Source organism: Notechis scutatus, chromosome 5, assembly GCF_049901735.1.
Source record: "Notechis scutatus isolate UNSWTSFEM ecotype Mainland chromosome 5, rNotScu1.2, whole genome shotgun sequence".
NCBI classification, from domain to species: Eukaryota; Metazoa; Chordata; class Lepidosauria; order Squamata; family Elapidae; genus Notechis; species Notechis scutatus.
Genome location: NC_142013.1, coordinates 58382589 through 58393999, shown reverse-complemented (window position 1 = coordinate 58393999; position 11411 = coordinate 58382589).

The following is an 11411-nucleotide window of genomic DNA, read 5'->3' as shown; positions in this document are numbered from 1 at the left end:
CAAACCTTTTGGAGAATCCACACTTTAAACTGCTGCATTCTGCTGAATTGTTGGAGCTAACCTTTACCACGTCTTTATAGGGCCAAGACCGAGTTGTGACTGGGGCTAGGGAGCTTCCTGCCCCAACAGGAAGAGGTATGGCAAAGATTGATGACTCAGTCTCTGAGCAGAAAGGCAGATTCAACCCATATGTGTGGATTATCCCAAAGGCATGCTGGAGAACAAAGAATATTTTAAAAAAGCAGAACTATCCAAAGTACCAGAAGAAATTAAAACAATGCTAGAGGGAAGAATTACAATGATGGAATTAACAGAAGCAATTAAAAAACAAAACAATGGGAAAGCACCAGGCCCGGACAGTCTACCAGCAGAATTGTATAAAACCCTGCAGGACTCCTTGAGCAACACATTGCTAGAAGTGGTAAATGAAGTACTGATGGAGGTGAAAATATGTAACTCATGGATGGAAGCTTACATTACTCTTATCCCGAAAGAAGATACTGATTTACAACAAATTAAAAATTATAGACCAATATCATTGCTGAACTCGGATTATAAAATATTTGCCTCAATAATGGCAGAAAGACTAAAGAGATTTTTAAACCAATTTATACATCCAGACCAAAATGAGTTCTTACCCAAGAGACAAATAAAAGACAATATGAGAATAATCCTGAACACTTTGGAATATTATGAAGCACATCCAGAAAAACAGATGGTGTTGATATTCTTGGATGCGCAGAAGGTTTTTGACAACGTGAACTGGCAGTTTATGCTGGCACAAATGGAAGAAATGGACTTGGGGGAAAGGTTTATTAAAATGATTAAGACAATATATTACAAACAACATGCAAAGGTGATGGTAAATGTAGAATTGACTGAAAAAATTAACATTAAGAAGGGAACAAGGCAAGGGATAAGGAAGTAAAGGGGTGTTGGTACTTACCTGATATGCCCATTCTATTTGAGCTGCGAGGAGCATCCAGAGATGGGAGGTGCTTCAGTCTCTGCTTGCTTAGGCTGAGCTTGAATTGAGGAACGCTCCTCCTCCTCCACGTGACTCTTCCAGGGCGTTCCCCAGTTTTGCGAAGGCGAGAGGAAAAAAAGGTTGCTCTTATCCCTATCACCTAAATAATTTTTGGTCCTTGGCCGAGAGAGAGAGGCCCCACCAGATGGAAATTAGGGTGGGTCTGGATGCTCCTCGCAGCTCACATAGAATGGGCGTATCAGGTAAGTACCAACGCCCCTTCTCCTATGAGTTGCTTGGAGCATCCAGAGATGGGACATACCAAAGCTTGGCCTGTCCTAAGGGAGGGACTCCGTCTGGTCCTGGATCTCCCTAGGGTCTCTAAGAACACGTTGCAGGACCCGCCTGCCAAATGAAGCTTCTGCAGAGGCAAACACGTTGATTTTGTAGTGCCGAATGAAGGGGAAGGTGACGCCCAGGTCGCTGCCCGGCATATTTCGATTATTGGAGCCTGGGTAGCCCAGGCCGCAGAGGTGGCTGCACTCCTGGTTGAATGGGCTGTGATGCCCTTAGGGACTTGAAGGGCCTGGGACTGGTACGATTTTGCTATGGCCGCCCTAATCCATCGTCCTATGGTAGATGATGACACCTTGTGTCCCAGTGTTTTGGGTTGGAAAGAGAGAAATAGGGCCTCCGACTTCCTGAAGGGCTTTGTGCGTTTGATGTAAATTCGCAGCGCGCGTCTTACATCGAGTTTGTGCCATTGTTGTTCCCTTTCCTGCGATGGATTGGGACACAAATTTGGGAGGATGAGCTCCTGGGCTCTGTGGAAAGCCAAACTGACCTTTGGTAGAAAGGTGGGGTCGGGTCGGAGAACCACTCTATCTGCGTGAAAAACACAGAGATCTTGTCTGACAGACAGGGCCGCTATTTCTGAGATACGTCGGGCTGATGTAATGGCTACCAGGAAAACCACTTTATATGTTAGGAATTGGAGACCGGTCACCCTCAAAGGCTTGAAAGGCTCTTTGGTAAGGGAGAGGAGGACTTTATTGAGGTCCCAGGTGGGATAACGGTGCACTGGGGGGGGGGGCGTAAGTTGGTAGCCCCTCTAAGGAAAGCACGGATGAGGGTGTGGTGAGAGAGGGAACTGAGACCCTCGTAAGAGAGGACTGATGACAAGGCAGCCACCTGACGCTTTAGTGTTGGGAGACAGCCCCTTGTCAAGTCCCTCCTGAAGGAATTCTAAGATTTGAGCGATGGAGGGAGAAACTGGGTTAATTTGAAGTTTGTTGCACCAACGACAGAAAATGGTCCATGTGGCATTATAAATTCGGGTGGTTGATGGCCGTCTGGCAGCTAGGATGGTGTCAATGACTTTATTTGAGAGCTGCCCTTTCCTCAAAGTGCTCCGCTCAACCTCCAAATGGTCAGTTGGAGCCACTGTGGGTCCGGGTGGAGGAGGGGCCCCTGGGACAAGGAAATCCTGTCTGCTGGGATCCTCCAGGGGGGGCCACCGAGAGAGTGCGGAGGTCCGCAAACCACGGCCGTCTGGGCCAGTAAGAAGCCACTAGTAGCAACTCTGCCCTTTCGTGGAGGAGCTTCTGGATCACCCTGGGTACCAGAGCCAGAGGAGGGAATGCATAGAGGAGCCCCGAGGGCCATGGGCAGCGGAGCGCGTTGTGATTCTCTGCTCCTTGGGACGGGTATCTTGAGATGAATCTGGGGAGCTGGGTATTGAGGTGGGAGGCAAACAGGTCTATCACCGGTTTCCCGAATATCCTTGTTACCTCTCTGAACAGGGGCGGGTGGAGGCACCACTCCGATTGGTCTATGGTGGCCCTGCTTAACCAGTCTGCCTGGATATTTGATAGCCCTGATATGTGCTCCGCTTTGATGGACAGGAGGTTGGACTCTGCCCAGCGACAGAGGCGCTCGGCTTCCTTCATTAGCTGGATTGAATGTGTGCCCCCTTGTTTGTTAATGTGTGCTTTGGCTGTGACGTTGTCTGTCAAAATGAGGACATGTTGCCCGCGTACCTGGGGGAGGAAGCTGCGCAGGGCCAGGAGAACGGCATGAAGCTCCAGCCAATTTATACTGCACGGTTGTTCTATTGCAGTCCATCTCCCTTGGGATGAGAGAGACTGGAAGTGGGTGCCCCATCCAGATAGGCTGGCATCCATGCTGATAGTCAGCCTTTGAGGTTCCTTGAAGAAACAGCCCTTGTTGATGAGTGGTCTTGCCCACCAGAGGAGGGATGTGAGGACCTTGGGCAGAACCCTGACCGGGAGCTTGGAATTGCTTCTGCCGGATCTCTGGTACGGGAGCAGGAACCACTGTAGGGATCTGGTATGAAGACGGGCCCAGGGAACAATAGAAATGCAAGAAATCATTTTCCCCAATAATTTTGACAATTCCAATAAGGGCACCCTCTTGCGGTATCTAGTTTCCTTAACCAATTTCTGAATACTAAGGAGTCTCTCTGAGGACAGGTAGACCTTACCTTCCACTGTGTTGGTAAGAGCCCCCAAGTGGGTTATCCGAGTAGAAGGAAATAACTGGCTCTTTTTCCAATTTATGAGGAACCCATGTTCCTGAAGGGAATCTAAGGTGGTCTGGGTGTCCCTCACTGCCTGATCGATAGATGATGACTGAATCAAAGTATCATCTAGATAACATTGGAGGTGGATGGGGGTATTTCTGATATGAGCAGCCAGAGCTGCCAGGACCTTGGTAAAGGTCCTGGGGCGGAAGCCAGTCCAAAGGGAAGGGCCACGTACTCGAAGTGTTGGTTATTGTAACAGAACCTGAGGAATTTAGAGTGGGAAGGCCGAATGGCGATATGTAGGTAAGCTTCTGTTAAGTCTATGGGTGTGAGAAAGTCCCCCTGTCTGATCCCCAGTAGTATGGATTGGAGGGAGTGCATTTTGAACTTGCGGTAAGTTAAGAAACGGTTAAGTCGCTTCAAGTCTAAGATGGCCTGCCATCCCCCCGAGTGTTTTTTGAACGATGAAGAGGTGGGAATAAAAGCCCCGACCTCGTTGGTCTGGTTGAACAGGTTGGATGGCCCTTATGTTAAGGAGGTGTTGGATGGCGGAAGTCATCAGATTGCGTTTAATCGGGTCTTTGGAGAGGGGGGATGACATAAAGAAATTTGGGGGGGTGGAATGGAACTCAAGAGCAAGGCCGAGCCTAACGGTCTCCCTGACCCAAGAGTCAGAGGTAGAGGAGTCCCATATAGTGGCAAACGACTTTAGGCGCCCGTCAATGGGGATAGAGTCCTTATGACTATCTGGGACGTCGGTAAGGCCTGCTTCTGGACCCCTGAAAAGGCCTTTTATATTGGCCGCCCCTCCTACCCCTTTCTCCAGAATCGGGCCTGTCCTGGAATTGGCCCAGTCTGAACGAGGGAGGCCTCTGCAGGCATGATATTCCCCTCTGAAAAAAAAACCGGGGCCGGCCAAAAGAGACCCCCCACCGCGCGCCAAGAAATCGCTGCCCAGCTCCCTTTTCCTGCCGCTCAGCGGCCTCCGCTCGCACCGCCCGCCCGGGCTCTGCTCACACCGCCCACCCGCCCGCCTGGGCTCCGCTCAGGTATCCAGCTGGGGCTGTCAGGAGTTGCTACCGCCGGCGTGGCTCCGCGCGGCTCCAGTCCTGCGTTGCCTCGGGAAGGGAAAGGCAAAACCAGGAGCCGCTGCTACCATTGCAAAGCGCCGCCGCGGCTCTTCCTTTTTGCCTTTCCCTTCCTGAGGCAACGCGGGACTGGAGCCACGCAGAGCCGCGCCAGCGGTAGCAACTCCTGACTCGGGGCCTCTGAGGGGAGGGGAAGGAGGAGAAGAAGGGGGGAAAGGGGGGGCGATTCCCAAAAAAATCGGAATTCCGATTTTAATCGGAAGAATATCATGTCTGCCTCTGATACCTGGGAGAGAAGGGGGCCTGGTAGGAGGGCCGAAAGGAGCCCCTCCGAAAGGGCTGCAGCTGTCTGGAATCTGACCTTCAGGTGAGGGAGGGGAGAAATTTCTTTTTGTTCCTGGTCTCCATAAGTAAAGGGTCCAGGGAGAGGCCGAATAGTTTGTCCCCCACTATGGGAGAGGAGGCCAGCTTGGCTTTGTTTTTAAAATCCGCCTGCCAGTGTCTGAGCCATAGCAGGCGGCGGCCTGGACATGTGCGGTAATAGCCCTGGCAGAAAATTTGATGGTGTGATATGTGGCATCCGCCGAAAACTCAGCTGCAGCGGTGGTTTTAGCAATGTCGGTGTGCTCTGGTGTTAGAAGCGGGGACATGCTGTTTAAGCTGGCGCAACCATCCAATTGAAGACCTAGTAAAGAAAGATGCGGCCGTAGCCGATCCTATGGCCCATGCGTCCGATTGATGGGCCCTGCGCAGGGCCAGCTCGGCCCGCTTTTCTTCCAGTTTTAGGGCTTCTAAAGCCTCAGTAGGGGTCGAGGAGGATGCCAGGCCCACAATGGGCTTGTCGACCTCAGGGGTGTTCAACAGATTAGAGAAATCCGGATCTATATTGAAAAACTTTTTGTTGTGGGCAGAGGGGGCTGGGGGGACCCCTACGGACGCTAGTTGTTTTTGGACCAGGTCTGCAAGGATAGGGGGAGCTGGAATAGTCTCGGCCTCTACCACTGGTTGGTTAAAAATGAGGTCTTCAGGTCCTTCCCCAGAAGGGGTAGGGTGGACTGAGGGGGGTTGTTTAATCAAACCTGAAATATTTTTGGCCTTATACAATAAGAATTTGAATAGTTGCAGCTTAAAGAGGCCTGCAAAGGCGGGCTGGTCAGGGGTAAGCCCCTCGTCCTCGGACATTTTGTCCTCTAGAGGATCTATGTCTGATAGGTGTTCGCTATAGTGACCCCAGATTGAAGTCGTGTGGGTCCATGGGTTGATCACCTTCCTCCTCCCCCTCTTCCATCTCCTCCTCCTGCCCTTGGAGTGGGGGGTTCCCTATGCAAGGGCACCTGAGCCAGACGCTGTTCAGACCTAGGTAGAGACCTCACAGAGTGAGATTCCTGGTCAGAGCCTACCGGATACAGACTGGACCTGGCGGCTTGCTGGATGCCAGTTGCGATGCCTTGGCAAATAGCCAACTCCATCCAGGATCTTATCTTTTCAGGGATCTCCTCAGGGAGAGATTCCTCTTGTCGGAGACTGGCAGCAGTTGGGGTGAAGGTGGCCTCTGGAGCCCTTCTGGTCAGTGTTTCAGGACCCAGAGCCTGTTGTTCCTGAGATGGCAAGCTGCGCCTGGAGAAGGAAACATCTGGGGGAGGGGAGGTTGAGCAGAGGTAGAGGGACTGGAGGATTGGGGAACCTGAGGCACCTTGAGTGCTTCCTTAGATCTTCTGTCTATTTCTTTTTGCAGGGCCTTGTGGTGCCTTAGGGTGTCCCTCTCGGCCGCTTTGGAGGTTTCCTTAGCCTGCTTGCGCAAGTGATGGGTTTTGGATTTTGCCTTCAAAGAAGGTCCTCTTGAGGTATTGCCATCTGCCATTGCAATGTCTTAAATGTGGCTGGAGTAAGTCAAATATGAGGCGGGTGGCACGCCCAGGGCCCGATCTAGCAAGACGGTGTCCCTGATCAGTATTACTTCCCCCTTTTAGAATAATTTGTCTTTCCTTTTCTCTCTCTCTCTCTCTCTCTTTTTAAATATATAGATATCTCTAAGAAGAGATATGCGTATGTGGACAAGAGAAAAAGAGAGAGTTGAGCCGCACCTCAGTGATAATATTTTAATCTGAAAATATTATACTGCCAATATGAGTCAATGTTATATTCAGGGTGGTTGTTATAATGCTATCCCTGTTCCTGGGACAATGAAGGGAGCCAATTAGCCGAATTTCGACACGCCTGGGCCCAGAAACCTTAAGGGTAGGGCCTACAGCAGCCTCTTTGCACGGGCTGACACAAAGGCCTGGGTGCAGCTGCTGTGCTGCTGGAGGAGCTGTGAGGTTGGCCAACGAAGACTCCAATTAAATACAAGCCGAAATGATAATCAAGCCTCAAATCTGAAGAAAAAGCCAGGCGGGGCCTGATGCTTTAATAAATTGCAGCTCACAGCTTCAGTATAAACACAAAACAAAATGGCGTGCGCCACGAGGTGGCCTCCAAAATGGCGGCCGCTATAACGACACGCCTCCCAGCAGCAATTTCCCCGCCTGGGAAATAAGCCAAAAGCTCTTCCAGAGAAGGTGGCCAAAGAAAGCAAGCAAAGGCTTCTCCTTTGCAAGTAAATGAATGGCGTTCGAGGGTGGGGGGGAAAACGCGGTGCGGCTCAAACGGAGCAGATCGCAACGAACCGCTGTGAAATGGAGCGATAAGAAAGCAGCAACAGATTGAGGCAGAGAGAGACAAAATGGAAGGGATTGGCTATGGGAGGTAGTGCGAAGATCGCTACTGACCCTCCCTTCGCCTCCCTTGGGGGGTGAAAATGCGCTTCCCCCTAAATGGCAAGGAAACCGGTTCACACAGTTGCGCAGGGACTAAGGAGAGTATAAATCAAACCTGAGAATGCTGATCTGAAATGAGAAAGTGTAATCCAAAATTCCTGCCTCGGCCAAGGAGCAAAGCAACAGCACAGCCTGTCTCGCACGAGGCTGAGCAAAAACTGGGGAACGCCCTGGAAGAGTCACGTGGAGGAGGAGGAGCGTTCCTCAATTCAAGCTCAGCCTAAGCAAGCAGAGACTGAAGCACCTCCCATCTTTGGATGCTCCGAGCAGCTCATAGGAGAAAGGGTTGGAAATAAGAAAGGAGAAATATAAATTTACAGGTATTTGCAGTGACCTACTCTTTATATTAGAAGAACCACTAGGAACAGGATCCAAGTTGATAAATAAGATAGAGGAATATGGGAAAGTGGCAGGACTGAAAATAAACAAAGGGAAAACTAAGATTTTGGTTAAAAATATGATAAACAGAAAAAAAGAGTTAACGGAGAGATTAGATATTCAGATTGCATATAACTCCTCTCATGAGGAATAACTGGGCGTGTGCCTGCTAGGATGGTTGGGGCATGCCAGGATAATTGGAACGGGGCATATCGGGTGAATAAAGGTGATGGAACGGGCTAAGAGATTAGCCCTGACTTTAATCTCTGCTAGCTTGCATTGTTTAGTAGCTTGTCAGTTAAGTGCTGACACAATCTGGAGGAAGATAAACTGCTTACAACAAATTCTGTTGTGGCTCTTGTGCTTTCTTTCGGCCGTGTGACGGAACCTGACAGAAGGTCAGGGCTCTTAACCTTAAACTACAATTATGGCAGAAGGGATAGAAGCTGAGTTGGAGGCTGCTGAGTTGGAAGTGGCTGAGGATATCCCTCCTGTTCTGGATGTGTAGCCTGCAGTGGAGACGACAGTTTAAGCCAAGGAGAAAGTGACTTCCAAGCCAGCCATAGTACCTGAAACCGAACATTGGAGACAGGTCAGATGGCTGGGGGAGGTAGGGAGTAGGAACAGCGTCGTTCAGAGGAGGCAGGACTTGGAGCTTACCCCACCCCCGCCCCATGCTCAGTCCCTATGGTAGCAGATATGGCCAACGAATTACTGGGGATGCCAGATCTTCCACTGCTGTTGGCAGCCGGATCTCGGATATTTTGAGGGAACAGATTGGAGAAGTCAGTTTCAGAGAGTGAGGACGATGGATTGGAAGGGACATGGAGCAGTTGGGAAGGCAGTCCTTGGAAACACTATTTCCGGGGGGGGGGGCTAGCAGTGCCCAATTAGCCCAAGCCTGCCATATCCCAGACAAGGACATTCCCGAGATGATTCTGCCCGGCAGTCAGATGACGCACAGAGGGAGTCGAGAAGAGTTTATGATAGTAGGACACCAACAACTTCATGGGAAATGGCTGGCATCAGTCCTGGACCTGTGAGGGCCTTGGGATCGTCCACGCCTCCGGGCGGGTTTGATGGCAACCCAAAGTGACATTATTTTTGGGACAAGTGCTCAACCATGTTGACCGTTACGGCCATCTTTACGCGTCACAGTGGGCGATTGTTATGGCAGTGGCAGCCGTTATGGAAGGTGATTGGGTGGCTGATTTGTATGCTGAACACAGCCGAGAATTGGGGGACATGGGCTTATTCCTGGATGCTCTTAGAATGAGATTTGAAGACTATACCCGAGCCCAGCGAGCTGAGGGGGAAATATTTGAGGCCCGGCAAAGGAGCAGGCCTGTAAAGGACTAAATATGGGAATTCCGGAGACTAGCTGGCAAATTAAGTGGCTGTCCAGAGCAGCTTCTGGTGCATCAATTCAAGGCTGGTCTGGACCAGGTGTTGAGGTGGGCATATGTATATCATGATCTTCTACTGGCAGCATGGTTTCAGGCGGCCATGGAGCTTAAACCCAAATTGAAGGATGATAAGGTGAGGGGGGAGTGATTCCCAGACCTCCCAGATCCTGAAAGACCAGCTCCTGCCGGGCCTAAGGGTCAACCTGCATGTCTGCCTACCACCCTCTCCAAGCAGCAGGCCAATCGTTCCCCAATGCTGTGTTTCCGGTGTAAAAAGCCTGGTCATCAAGCAGCGGACTGCCCAGCAGCAACAACAGTGGCTGCTGCAGACTTGCCAGCAGCTAGGCCAAACGGTCGCCCAACAAGCTAACAGGTATGGAGCACGCTACAGCTATGTGTGTCAAGCCCAGTTGCTGAATCTGGGATGGTGAAACCCGACCCTGCCATAGACCTCGACACAAGTGAGGGTGAAGACGTAGGGGAGGCAGATCCCATGGTGAGTATGGCAGTCCAGCCCTTCTGGATCCAAGTTCAGGGGACAACTCGTAAATCTTACAACTGCAAGGCACTGATAGATACCAGTTGCACTTGTTGTCTTATGAGTCTTGACACCGCAACCAGGATGGGGTGAACACTCACAGGCTTTCACGTCCCATGCGATTCGATCAGATGGATGGTTCCTTATTGGGTGGCCTCATAGCTATCCATGTTACAGAGCATGTCCTCTTGGAAATAGGTCCACATAAGGAACTCCTTTGTTTCATTATTGTCCCAATGGTCCAGGAGAAAATAGTGCTGGGTCTTACCTGGCTCAATAAGTGGGGCCCTACTATTTGGTGGGGTGGTGGCTGTAGGCACTTAAGAATAGGATGGGCCGCAACCACCCATGCATGAGACATATAATCAACCTCAGGTCCACGGGGCCTCTGTGGAGAATGTCATGGTGAGCCTTGGAATAGAGGAGTCAATAGGGCACCAACCCTATCCAGCGGGCTACACCGGTGCATGGATTTCCGGGGGATAAATGCTGTGTGTGTGGAACATATGTACCCCCTACCATTGATGAACATGCTCGCCTGTTGAGCGAAAGGTCATATTTTTATCAAGCTACACCTTTGGGAAGCATATTATCGAGTCAGGATAAAGGCTGGGGATGAGTGGAAGACCGCTTTCAATTGTCCATTAGGGAGTTTTCAGTTCAGGGTCATGCCCTTTGGGTTACAAGGTGAACCAGCTGTATTCATGCAGCTCATAAATGAGGTACAAGAACATTTGTACAAGGCCGTTTTGGTGTACCTGAACAATATAATCATATATACAAAGACCCTAGAAGAACACGTGCAGTTGGTACGGAAAGTGCTCCGGAAAAAGGTTGGATGCACATTTATACGTGAAACTTTCCAAGTGTGAGTTACACAAAATTCAATTGGATTATCTAGGGTTTTGCATCTCATCTGCAGGTATAGAAATAGTGCAAGCAGTATTAGATTGGCAGGCCCCCTGGACTCATAAACACTAACAAAGCTTCTTGGGGTTTGCTAATCTTTACCAACAGTTTATTCCATCCTTTGCGCGTGTAGCTCTCCCTTTGACTGAACTATTACAGACCAAACACCTAGCTGGAAAACCATGTCCAGGGTAACCACTACAATGGACGGTGGCATGCCAACAGGCATTTGAGGATTTGAAAGTGTTGTTTACTAAGGAACTAATATTAAAACATTCCAATCCAAACCTCCCATTCATAGTACAGGCAGATGCCAGTGATGTGGCGGTTGGAGTGGTGTTGTTGCAACTGAACAAAGCCAGTATCTTACAACCATGTGCCTATACTTCCCGGAAACTGACCGAGACGGAGCGCAAATGGGCAATTTGGGAGGAGGAGGCCTTGCTGTCAAATGGGCTCTAATGACATGGAAACACCTTTTAGAAGGTGGACAACTACATTTGCCCGATCATAAGAACCTGGAAGCCTTGCAGACACCATGTGAGCTGTCGCCCAAACAGGTCCAGTGGGCTTAGTATTTCCACCGGTTCAACTTTACATTGTAGTACATCCCAGCTGGGAAAAACTTCTTAGCTGATGCTTTATCGCGTAAGCCACAATATGCGGAGGCACAGGATGAGGTGGTGCAAGCGATGATCCCCACCATGGAACACAAAGGACAAATTCAGAAAGCATAACAAATTTCCGGGAAACCCAGTTCTATA